The sequence below is a fragment of the Saccopteryx bilineata genome, chromosome 1, assembly GCF_036850765.1.
Source record: "Saccopteryx bilineata isolate mSacBil1 chromosome 1, mSacBil1_pri_phased_curated, whole genome shotgun sequence".
Lineage (NCBI taxonomy): Eukaryota > Metazoa > Chordata > Mammalia > Chiroptera > Emballonuridae > Saccopteryx > Saccopteryx bilineata.
Genome location: NC_089490.1, coordinates 70,495,135 through 70,507,800, shown reverse-complemented (window position 1 = coordinate 70,507,800; position 12,666 = coordinate 70,495,135). Strand labels below are relative to the sequence as shown.

At 39.6% G+C, this 12,666-nt stretch overlaps 1 protein-coding gene across 2 annotated transcripts in view; it reads left to right on the top strand.

The window, feature by feature from the left end:
* The window catches only part of GPR63 (G protein-coupled receptor 63), a 62,473-nt gene that overhangs the window by 32,577 nt on the left and 17,230 nt on the right, over positions 1-12,666 (top strand). Inside the window, exon 1 of one of the 2 annotated variants that reach the window (XM_066254353.1) lies at positions 4,089-4,155. The exons of the other annotated variant lie outside the window; for it this stretch is intronic. The gene's annotated coding sequence lies outside the window, so the exon portion shown is untranslated. Of the gene's footprint in view, positions 1-4,088; positions 4,156-12,666 lie in introns of those variants that run through there. 2 annotated transcript variants of the gene reach the window in all.

The window sequence follows — 12,666 nt, the reverse complement described above, 5'->3', positions numbered from 1 at the left end:
AATTTACTAAATTTACTAAGAATGTATCTATATATATATATAAAAAGATAACTTTTTTGTCATTTTTAAAATTTTTTTAACTCTTTTTATATGAATTATAAAAAGCATAACTCAAAAAAAGTAACAATTTTTTTTAATGTCAGAATAAATTTAATTTTTGTTGTATTTATTTCATTTAATTACCATAAAAGCATGCTTGGACTTTATATTTTTCTTTAATATTTGACTTAATTATTAAAACATTTTTCAGAAATTTGTATATAGTGCGCCTACAATTATTTGTAGGATTTTTTTTTTTTTGTATTTTTCTGAAGTTGGAAACGGGGAGGCAGTCAGACAAATTCCCACATGCGCCTGACTGGGATCCACCCGGCATGCCCACCAGGGGGTGATGCTCTGCTCATCTGGGGTGTTGCTCTGTCGCAACCAGAGCCATTCTAGTGCCTGAGGCAGAGGCCATGGAGCCATCCTTAGTACTCGGGCCAACTTTGCTCCAATGGAACCTTGGCTGCGGGAGAGGAAGAGAGAGACAGAGAGGAAGGAGAGGGGGAGGGGTGGAGAAGCAGATGGGCGCTTCTCCTGTGTGCCCTGGCCAGGAATTGAACCCAGGTCTCCTGCACGCAGGCTGACGCTCTACCACTGAGCCAACCGGCCAGGGCCATTTTTGTAGGATTTTAAATGTGCCCTGACTGCAAAAAGTTTGAGAATCACTGCTGTGGAGAAAGAAATATTCTCACAAGAATGGTTTGTTGCTGTGTTCTTCAATGTCAGGAAAGAGACCAAAGGGGAAAGGGGCATGATTTGGGCAAAAACTACTTCCATGCAGCACTGAACAGGCATGACACTCAACTCAACAATACCATACATTTTCTCCTTTGGTTCACACACACGCGTGCACACACAAGATTCAGAGATAATATTGGAGGTTGAACAAGTCTACAAATTATTTTCCGAGTCCCATTGAATGTCATTATGCATAAAATGTTTTGATTTTTTCGTTTGCTTTGAATTACCATAAATAATATTAGAGATATCTTCTTCTTTGTTGAACTTTTATAATTTTTTTTGTTATGTTCTATAATTTGGGTGGTGCCAATCTTCACATAAGGCTATGTTTTAATAAGAATTTAATCTGGTAGATTCATGTAGATGTTCATATGTTGCCATCCTTAATGGCCGACCCTTATGTTAAAAAAAAAACATAGTTACTGCTCAGAAATCAGTGTGAGACTAGAAGGCATCTTAAACCTAAAACAAACCTGTACGGGAGACTCAAGAATGTTTGCATGCCTCTACAATGAGAACCGATACGCTTTTTATGGAAGAGTGATTTTCTCTTCCTCTCAAATATTACAGAAATTTTTTAAAAGAAAAAGAATAAAAAGAGTTCAGTAATTTCTCAGCATGAACATTGAGAATCCTGTTATGACTGAGGATTTTTGGAAAGTTCAACACAGCTTGTTTTCTGCAGATTTCTATTGGCCGTAATAGAATTTTAAAGTTAAAGGACAATTCAAAATGGTGTCTAAGTGCAATGTATGGAGAAGGTGGAATGAATGGTTAAGCTAAGGCCCAAACTTGTACTGTTTTCCTCTATCTGAAACCCTACCCTGTAGAATAGAGCAGCCTGGCATTTTACCCCTTGATTGAAAACTAGAGACCTCTTTTATCAAGAAATCAAGAAAATTGTCTGGGGGATAATTGGAGCTGATGAGGAGAGTGCATGTGCCCACATGCAGCCCTTACCTTCTTGATATTTGAGGGCCCACTCTTGCGTACTCTGAAGTAAAGCCTGTCTTTTGACAAATCCAATATCTCCATACCTAGAACTCCCTGCCACCTACATTATCATAGGAGAGACTATCAGAAAATCAAAAACAGATGGCAGCCATAGAGGAAAAAGCCACTGTCCTTTACTCAGAAGTATCCCCAAGATATATGACAAAACACAAACAGTATATCACAAAAGAGTGATAAAACAAACAGAACAGATATCTCTGGAGGAAACCGATTAATGAAGGAATAGAGAATGTTTTAAAGGAAAACTTCAGGGGAGTTTTAGGAAAATGATATCTGGAGAATAACACGATGTAGTAAAATAGAAACGATCAAAGAATAAGAAAAAGCTTTTGAAAATCAGGCACGTGTTTGCTGAAATTAAAATAATTCAATGGAAAAATTGAAAGATGACGTTAAGGTAATTTTTGAGAACACAGTGCAAAAGGGAAGCAGGAAACTTGAAAGAAGGACAAAAAGACAGGCTCAGTCAAGTTGGTCTGATGTTTAAATACTTGGCATTCCAGAACATACAACAAAGTAAATGAAGAGTTGAAAATATCAAATAAATAATAGATAGATGACCCTTTTGTGGGAAATAATCCAAATTTTCAGACTGATGAGTTTGAAAGCCCAGCAAAATAGATGAAGACAACTTGAAATTCAGACCAATTCTTAGGAAATTTAAGAACATTCTGTGTAGCCTGACCAGGCAGTGGCGCAGTGAATAGAGTGTCGGACTGGGATGAAGAAGGACCCAGGTTCCAGACCCCGAGGTCGCCAGCTTGAGCGCGGTTCATCTGGTTTGAGCAAAAGCTCACCAGCTTGGACCCAAGGTCGCTGGCTCGAGCAAGGCACATATGAGAAAGCAATCAATGAACAACTAAGGTGTCGCAATGAAAAACTAATGATTGATGCTTCTCATCTCTCTCCATTCCTGTCTGTCTGTTCCTATCTATCCCTCTCTCTGACTCTCTCTCTGTCTCTGTAAAAGAAAAAAAAAAAAAAGAACGTTCAATGTAAAGGAAAGTTCCTAAATGCTTGTAGAGGTAAAAGAGGTAAAAGGTTGTCAAGTTCTCATTAGTCTTGGAGCACTTTGCTTTCTGGTACAATAAGGTACTTAAGCCTCATCTCATACTTTTGCTGTCCCAGACCTAGAGCCAGCCATTTTTCTAAGGAGCTTTGGGTTTTTTAATGATGTTTAGAAATCAGGACCTGGATGCTTATCTTATCTGACTACGGCTTCTAGACCCCTTCAGTGCATAGAGCTAGTGGGGAGGGGATATAAATGTATCTATGCTTTATGCTATGATGCATGCAAAAATAGTTTTACCCAATATCAGTATCATCAACAAATATACTAAGCAGGGTTCAGAGTTCCTTTGCAAGATTTTTTTTTTTTGTCTTTAGAATGTGGGTCAATTTAAAGGCATGCAATCAGAGTAACATGCTTAGAAGATGAGATCTTTATTGTGGTTATGAATTTGATATGTAGGTTTAGGTTCATTTATTTTTATATGTATTTAATTTTGAGTATTTATGTTCTTATCCCTTTAATATTAAGTTTTGAATATGTAAAATATTTAAATAGCTCAAAAGTCACAATTATGTAAAAATATACTCAGAGTAGCCTTCCTAACGTTGGTCTCTTTTCCATCTCAAGAACCTCTACTCCCCCTTTTTTATCTATTTTTTTTTTGCAGAAATAAGCAAATACCTAAATATATTTGTTTGTTCTTTATTTTACAAAGATAGCTTATTGTATACACTATTTTGCACTTTGCTTTTATCACTTTACAGTACGTCTGGAAATCCCTATCAGTTTACTGAAATTATTAATCTTTTTGGCAGCTCCATAGTATTCTGTTGTGCGACTGTGTGAAATTTATTGTTTCCTTTCTGTGGTCAGCAAACTCATTAGTCAATAGCCAAATATCAACAGTACAACGATTGAAATTTCTTTTGAGAGCCAAATGTTTTAAACTTAAACTACATAGGTAGGTACATTCCTTATCCAGGTAATGCCCTCACGTGGTATTTTGTGGAAGAGCCACACTCAAGGGGCCAAAGAGCCGCATGTGGCTCGCGGGCTGCAGTTTGCTGGCCACTGCCTTAGATGAACAGTTAGGTTATTTTCAGTATTTTGCTATTATAAGCAATATTGCAATGAGTAATCTAGTTGTTTTGTATTTGTGGAGGTATTTCTTTAGGGTAAATTTTTGGAACTATGATTACTGGGTCAAATGCATATAAGGTTTTGTTAGATATTGCCAACTTTCCCTTCAGCAGGTTGTGTCATTTTGCACTCCTACAGGTAATATATGGAGTTGGCTAACAGATATCAGTCTCGAGGATGTTAAATTTTTTGCCATCTAATAGGTGAGTAATAGTATCTCTGAGTTTATTTGCCTTTCTTTTTTTCAGAGTAAAGTTGAACATCTCTGCTTATGTTTGAGGGCCATTTATGTTCCCTGTGTAAACTCTCTGTGTCTTTTGCCCATTTTTCTTCTTTTTTTTTTTTTTTTTGCATTTTTCTGAAGCTGGAAACAGGGAGAGACAGTCAGACAGACTCCCGCATGCGCCCGACCGGGATCCACCCGGCACGCCCACCAGGGTGCGATGCTCTGCCCACCAGGGGGCGATGCTCTGCCCATCCTGGGCGTCACCATGTTGCGACCCTCCTGGGTGTCGCCATGTTGCGACCAGAGCCACTCTAGCGCCTGGGGCAGAGGCCACAGAGCCATCCCCAGCGCCCGGGCCATCTTTGCTCCAATGGAGCCTTGGCTGCGGGAGGGGAAGAGAGAGACAGAGAGGAAGGCGCGGCGGAGGGGTGGAGAAGCAAATGGGCGCTTCTCCTATGTGCCCTGGCCGGGAATCGAACCCGGGTCCTCTGCACGCTAGGCCAACGCTCTACCGCTGAGCCAACCGGCCAGGGCCCCATTTTTCTTCTTTTTAGTTTATGTAGATACTCCTTTTATAAACTTTCTTACTGATGTGCAACATTCTTATACAAGAAAGTACACAAATATTGTCTACCTCAATAAAATTTTAAGTTGCACTCAGGTAACCATTACAAGTCAGAGACCATTACCGTTTCCAGAAACCTTTCCTGAGCCTCCTCTCATTCCTACCCCACTCTGTAACAAAGCAAGCCCCTATTCTGACCTTATTGCCATGGGTTAGTTTTTCCTACTTGGGAACTTCATATGAAGTGAAACTGGACGCTATGCCTGGTTACTTCTGTTAAACATAGTATTTTTGTTGTCTGTAGTTGTAGTTGTTATTATTGGACATTTTTTGAAGGATGAATATACCAAACTTATTTAATCTTCCATTTTTAATGAACATTGGAGTTGTTTTTGGTCTTTTACCTAGGAACTTCTTTGTACATGGTGTGTGTATACACACACACACACACACACTTCTGTGTATGTTCAGCTTTAGCAGTACATCCAAGCAGAAGTGGATACACCGAGCAGTACTCCCACTGGCACATTACAAGGGTTCTAACTGCTCTAATTCCTCAGCAGCACCTGGATTGTCATTTTCTCTTGAATTTTAGCTGGTCTAATGGGTGTGTAGTGTTATTTTATTGTAGTTTTAACTTGTATTTTTCTAATTTCAAAAATATATATATATTGATCACTTTTTTATATGATAATTGTATATTTATACAGCCTGTTTTATGAAAGGTCTATAAATATTTTGCTCGTTTAAGGAAAACCCTGGTTTGTCTATTTTTTATTACTGACTTGTAGAAGTTCTCTGTGAAGTCAGTATAAAAGTCCTTTGTAATTATCTTCTCTCTGTGGATTGTCTTTTTACTCTTAGTTATGACATTTGATGATCAGAGGTTGTTAATTTTAATGAAATACTACTTAACCATATTTTCCCTGAGTTTATTTTTTGAGTCTAGGTTGGTGATTTTCAACCATTTTCATCTCATGGCACACATAAACTAATTACTAAAATTCTGCGGCACATCAAAAACATTTTTATTGTCAATCAGACCAAAAAATAGGTAAAATTTTGATTCTTTCACACTGGGTGTCTGTCATTTTTTTTAATTTGACCAGCTAAGAGGAAAGAGGTCCTTGCCCCTGGCTGAACAGTCGGGTATTGCGTGCTTTAAAAATTCTTGTGGCACCCCGGTGTGCCTCTTGCAGTGCACTGGTTACTTATTGCTGGTCTACATAATACATTTTTTCTTACCTAAGATCCTGGTATTACTCTCCAACATTACCTTCTAGATCTTTGATATTATCCATCAGAATTTAATTTTTACATATCATGTGAGTTAGGAGTCAAGGCTCATTTCTTTTCTTATGGATATTTAATTGATTCAGCACCATTTACTGAAACATTCTTCCTTTCCTCCATTGAACTGCAGTGACACCTTTGTTGTAAATCTGGTGACAATATATGTATGGTTCTATTTCTAAACTGCCTATTATCTTCAGTTACTCTTTTTATTTTATTTTCTTAATTCATTTTACAGAGAGGAGAGAGGAAGGTGTGTGGAGGAGCAGGAAGCATCAACTCCCATATGTGCCTTGACCGGGCAAGTCCCAGGGTTTTGAACCCAGTTACTCTTTTTTTTTTTTCACAGAGACAGAGAGAGAGGGATAGATAGGGACAGACAGACAGGAACGGAGAGAGATGAGAAGCATCAATCATCAGTTTTTTGTTGCGACGCCTTAGTTGTTCATTGATTGCTTTCTCATATGTGCCTTGACTGTGTGTCTTCAGCAGATCGAGTAACCCCTTACTCGAGCCAGCAACCTTGGGTCCAACTGGTGAGCTTTGCTAAAACCAGATGAGCCTACGCTCAAGCTGGCAACCTCAGGTTATCTAACCTGGGTCCTCCGCATCCCAGTCTGACGCTCTATCCACTGCGCCACTGCCTGGTCAGGCCAAGTTACTCTTTTTAATAACAGATACAATGTAAAGTTTCAGGGCAAAGCTCCCATCTTTTCTTGAGCTAAACCCTTGTCTCTTTATTTTGGTTCTCTCTTGTGGTCCAGGGATATGGAGTTCATTTACAAAGAGAGCCTAGGACATTTCAGAAGTTTCTTAAAGGAGGGAATCAGTAAATAAATTAGCAAATATTCATTGTGCACTGTGGGCGGGATGGGACCTGAGGAAACAGGTTTTTTGTTTGTGTTATGTCCCTCTGTGTCATTAAAAACCACTATGTGGCATTTTTTTTTGTATTTTTCCAAAGTGTGAAGGTGGGGGTGAGAGGCAGACAGACAGACTCCTGCATGTGCCCGACTGGGATCCACCCGGCATGCCCACCAGTGGGCGATGCTTGACCCCTCTGGGGCATTGCTCCACTGCAATCAGAGCCATTCTAGCGCCTGAGGCGGAGGCCATGGAGCCATCCTCAGTGCCCAAGCCAACTTTGCTCCCATGGAGCCTTGGCTGTGGGAGGGGAAGAGAGAGATAGAGAGAAAGGAGAGAGGGAAGAATGGAGGAACAGAAGGGCACTTCTCCTGTGTGCCCTAACCGGGAGTTGAACCCTGGGCTTCCATGTGCTGGGCCGACATGCTACCACTGAGCCAACTGGCCAGGGCCACAAGGTAGCATTTTATAAATAGTGGGAGGTATCTGCAAGTTTGTTTCTGCATATTTTTGATATTATTTTCTTCATTCTTTTCTTTTCACCACAAATAACATTAAAAATTCACATTGGCACTTCTGCTTCCATCATGGGGTAATTGGCCACCTTCTTTGCAAGTCCTCCTCCTAGACAGAACACTGTGAACCAGCAGAAGAACACTGGAAAGAAGGCAGGCTGCCTGGGGCCGGGGACTGGGGAACAGCACAGCAATGAGGTTCCTGGGAGCCATGTGCCTCTGATAACATAGAGTGCTGCAGTCTGGGCACATACCAACCAACCAACCACCTAACAAAAAGCCTGCTTCCCTTATCTCCCTAGCTGAAAAGGATGGGGAAAAGTCATCTGTATAGCAGGAACTCTTTTTTTGTCAAAAATCTCCCTATTCCTGTGTTTATTTGTTTTTTTAGATATAGTCAAGCTTATAATAAAATCTAGATGGAAAAGCACAGGCCTTGAATGAATTAAAACAATCTTGAAAAATAAAGTGGGGGAGAATCCCACTACCCAGTGCTACAGAGCTGCATTATCAAGATAGTGTGATATTTGTGGAAAAATGGAACAGAATAGGATCCAGAAATATATACACAAAATACGCTCAACCAATTTTTGACAAAGCTGCAAAAGCAGTTCAATGGATGAAAGGCGAGCTTTTCAATAAATGGTGCTAGAGAAGTAGAATATAAAGAGGCTGGAAAAAAAAGTGAACTTCTACCTAAATCTCTTATGTTATATAAAAATTAACTCAAATGATCTAAGGACTTGATATAAAGTATAAAACAATAAACCTAAAAGGAAACAAAAAAAGTAGAAGGAAATCTTCAGGATCTAAGGCCAGGAAAATATTCTTTAAGTTATTACCAAAAGGGCCATCTATAAAAGGAAAAGCTGATAAATGGACCATATCAAAATTAAAATTTTTCTTTGCCTAAGACTGTTAAGAGGACGATGATATAGCTAATCATAAAGCTACAAGAAAATAGTAGCAAACTACATATCCAACAAGACAGTATGTAGGTATATAAAGAATTCTCAAAGCAGTAGAAGAAGAAAACAATTCAATTAGAAAAATAGGCAAAAGATATAAAGAGACATTTTTCTGAAGATGATATACAGATGGTAAATAAGCCTGTGAAAAGGACCTTGAGAATATTATACTAAGTGAAATAACTAAATCAGAAAAAGCTGTATGGCTTTGCACATAGTTGGGCATGTAAAGCTGAGACTCACGGACATAAATAAAAGTGAAATGGTTACCCGGGGGAAGGGAGGAGAAGAGTAAAGAGGGACAAATGTGTGGAGAGGGAAAATGATTTGATTTTGGGTGATGGGCACACAACACAATCAACAGTTCAAGTGCTATAGAGATGTTTACCTGAAACCTATGTACTCTTATTGATCAGTGTCGCCCCATTAAATTTAATTTCAAAAGAAAGAAACTATCTTCATATCATTAGCCATTAGGGAAATGCAGACAGTGTAATGAAATATTGCTACACATTTGCTAACATGGCTAATAAAAAAGTAACAACATTAAATGCTTGTGAGAATGTGGCAAAACTGAATCACATACACATTTCTGGTGGAAATATGTAATGGTACAGCCACTCTGGAAAACTGAGAAGTTTCTTATAACATTAAGCATGCAGCTACCATATGACCCAGTAATTGTACTCTTGGGCATTTATGCTAGAGAAATGAAAACTTCCATTCACACAAAACCCTGTATATGAATGTTCATAGTAGAGCTATATATTAGAAATATAGACCTAACAGGAACTAGAGCCAACCACATATCCCTCAGTGGGTAGATGTTTAAGCAAACTCTTATAAATTGGTGGAATATTACCTACCACAAAATATGAGCAAAATATTGACATACGAAACAACCTGGATGACTCTCCAGACAATTCTGCTGAGTGAAAAAAAATCAGTCCCAAAAATGACGTGCTGAATGATTCCATTCATTTTACATCCTTGAAGTGACACCATTACAGACACAGAGACTAGGTCCTTGGAGGCAGTGGTCAGGGATGACCGTGGGGCTGTGGAGGCCCGGGGCTGTGACTGGGAAGAGGCAGCGGGAGAGGCTTGTGCTGCTGGAACTGTCCTTGATGCTGACTGGATCGTTTCGACACCTTGTTTGTGATATGTGCAAGCAACCTGGGAAACAGTAAATGGATCTCTGTATGATTTCTTAAAACTTCATGTAAATTTATAATTATCTCAAAATAAAAAGTTGACTTGAAAGGTACATGTTACTTGATTTGGTGTCTGGTTGAGATTCTGGTATAAATATAGATGTTATTCTAAATACTGGAGAGGATATTTTTAAATTGGAGCAAAATGCAGCATTAGTGGTTTTAAAAATGAATGTAATATGTCCACTCATAAATTTTTGATAATTTGTGAAGACTCAATTCATTAATTAGAAGCTATTTGTATTTTCTCGGGGTATAACTCAGCTAGGAACCAGTGAGGCCAAGGGAAAAAAAATAAGCGAGAAGGCATTTTTTTCTCTGACGATGCTTCCTGTACATTTCTCCAATTTCTGAATATTTGATTTATACTGTATACTTAAACACTTCTGAAATATAGGATATAGCATACTACGCAATTTAATTTTTATGGAATTTGGAAAACACATTAAAGCATCTAGCACTTTAGGAATTGGTAACTATTATTATATGTTTATAGCAGTGCAGAGTTTAGCTTATTTAACCTCACTTTACACCTCAGCAGCCCTGGGAGAAAGCCCCGTTCCCAGAGCACGGATCTAGACATTGTGCACATCCTCACGGCTCCATCCCCACTTCTAGCCTGTGAGTGAGTAATGAGTGTGCTTCCTGATTTACTGGGAAGGTGAAGGGCAGGCATGGTCTCTCCACTTTCCTCTGGTTAGAACAGCATTAAAGGTGTAAGTAGAGCTACAGAGATTTGGCAACTGAAAACAGCTGAACCAGACACCTAGATCTGTACCTTGGAATCACCTCAGGATCTTTTAAAAATGCAGATTCTGATGGAGTAGCTCTGGAGCCTGGTATTCTGCACGTTTAGCAAGCTCCCAAGTGATGCAGATACCTCTGGTCCTCAGACCACCCTTCGAGTAGCAGGTTCCTAGATAATACTGCAGATTTGCGACTTTTTCATATGGCATTCCAAACACAAGGAACAAGACAGCAACTGGCTTTGTATTAAAGGCTGATTCTTTCATTCAAATCCGAGCATGAGTGCGAATGATGGGAGATAAAAGAAACAGGAAAAGAAGGAGGTAAGAAGAACAGATAGCCAGTGCCACAGAGAAGTCCCGAGAGTGTCGGCCTGCCTGTGCTGCAGGGAGTCCCAGTGCTAGTGGTGGGTGAGAATGGAGGCTGAAGACTCTTGAAGCAAAAGGAACATTCAAAGCTGATGTTGAAATAGCTCTTCTGCGTTGATGGAGGCTGGAGCAGAATACCCATGCTCCTCTCAGCTTGAGCCAAAGCACAGGCTTCGGGAACCTCCTGGAAATGTGTTTTTAAGTGTGGGCTTCACATACAGTTCTGTAACGCCCAGGGACAACCGTGCATCCCGTTAAGAAGAGCACACCATTTAGAACCTGTCTTGCTGCAGTCTTTTGGGAGCTGTCAAGATGTACAGTAGCAGACCAGTTATGGAGCCCTGCATCCTGCATGTCTGACCTGTGTCTTTACTGACATCACAGCATAGCTGAAGCGGCTAGGGGAGTGAATGGCACTTGTCCAGGTATGTCTGTCAGAAAGGTGGTGAAGTTTGTTCACTTACGTCAGTGCTACCTGGGTCACTCAGCAATAATGAATAATTCTAATAGAATGAGGTTTTACTATTATTAGAATTTTAATGAGGTATGACTTTATGTTTCCTTTCAAGTATACTAAAAATATTTTTTAGGATTCAAGTTAATTTTTTTATTGTAAAAATAATAAAAACACATTAAAATGTAGAAAGAAAGGGAAAAACCCCCATATTTCTACTGCCGTTAACATTACCTTCAGTATTGAGGTGATTATTTCCCTTGAGCCTGTGTGTCTGTGTCTGTGTGTGTGTAAAGCACTTATATTTCATATGCAATATTCTGTCCCATTTTTAAAGACTTTACATTGTATTTCTCCATGTTTTTACAGTCTTCTTAATAACACTTAAAGTGTCTGAATCGTGTCTTATTGAGTTAACTAGGCCCTGAAATATTCGTCATTTAGGTTGAAAGATCCTTAAAGAGCAGTCAGTATTTGAAATGTATTTTGGGGAAATGGGAAGTAAAAGTAGCTGATTAGAAAAAGGAAATGTTCTTCTTTTGGTACCTTTTCTTTCCTCCAACTTTAAATTTATCCCTAAATCTTAAAGCGTGAGACAATTCTCTTACTTTATTAAAGGCATTCACAGAGATGGGTATTTTACTCTGCAAGTAGTTATATTTACAGAATGTATTTAATCTAAAGGAATCCTAGGTTACTTTTTTTTTTTCTTTACTGAGACAGAGAGAGGGATAGACAGGGACAGACAGACAGGAACGGAGAGATGAGAAGCATCAATCATCAGTTTTTCGTTGCAACACCTTAGTTGTTCATTGATTGCTTTCTCATATGTGCCTTGACCACGGGCCTTCAGCAGACCGAGTAAGCCCTTGCTCAAGCCAGGTGACCTTGGGTCCAAGCTGGTGAGCCTTTGCTCAAACCAGATGAGCCCATGCTCAAGCTGGCGACCTCGGGGTCTCGAACCTGGGTCTTCCGCATCCCAGTCCGACGCTCTATCCACTGTGCCACTGCCTGGTCAGGCGGAATCCTGGGTTACTTTTTAAAAATCAGTCTTTCTTCACCACCTGGCCTTAGTTAAAAACTTAGTAAAAACTAAACAAGTGTTTTGCCCCTGGGGAGATAATGTCTGTAATACAATGCTAACCTGGAGGTGTGCTTAAAGTACCCTTGAAACACAGAGCGAAGGTGCTTTGTTCAACTTGCTGCATGAGAAGGATCCCTGGAGAGAGTGATATCTTAAAGGAAGTAAGTGTGTCAGAAGGACAGATATGTGGAAAGCCTTTTTTATCAATTTTTATTTATTGATTTTAGAGAGAGAGAAAGGGAGAGAGAGAGAGAGAGAGAAAGAGAGAGGAACATTGGACTGCCCTGTATGTGCCCTGACCTGGGATCAAACCGGCAACCTCTGCTTTGGGACAATGCTCCAACCATCTGAGCCATCCATCCAGGGCTGGAAGGCCCACTAGGTAGAGGGACCAGCAGGTGTCATGGGTTCACTTG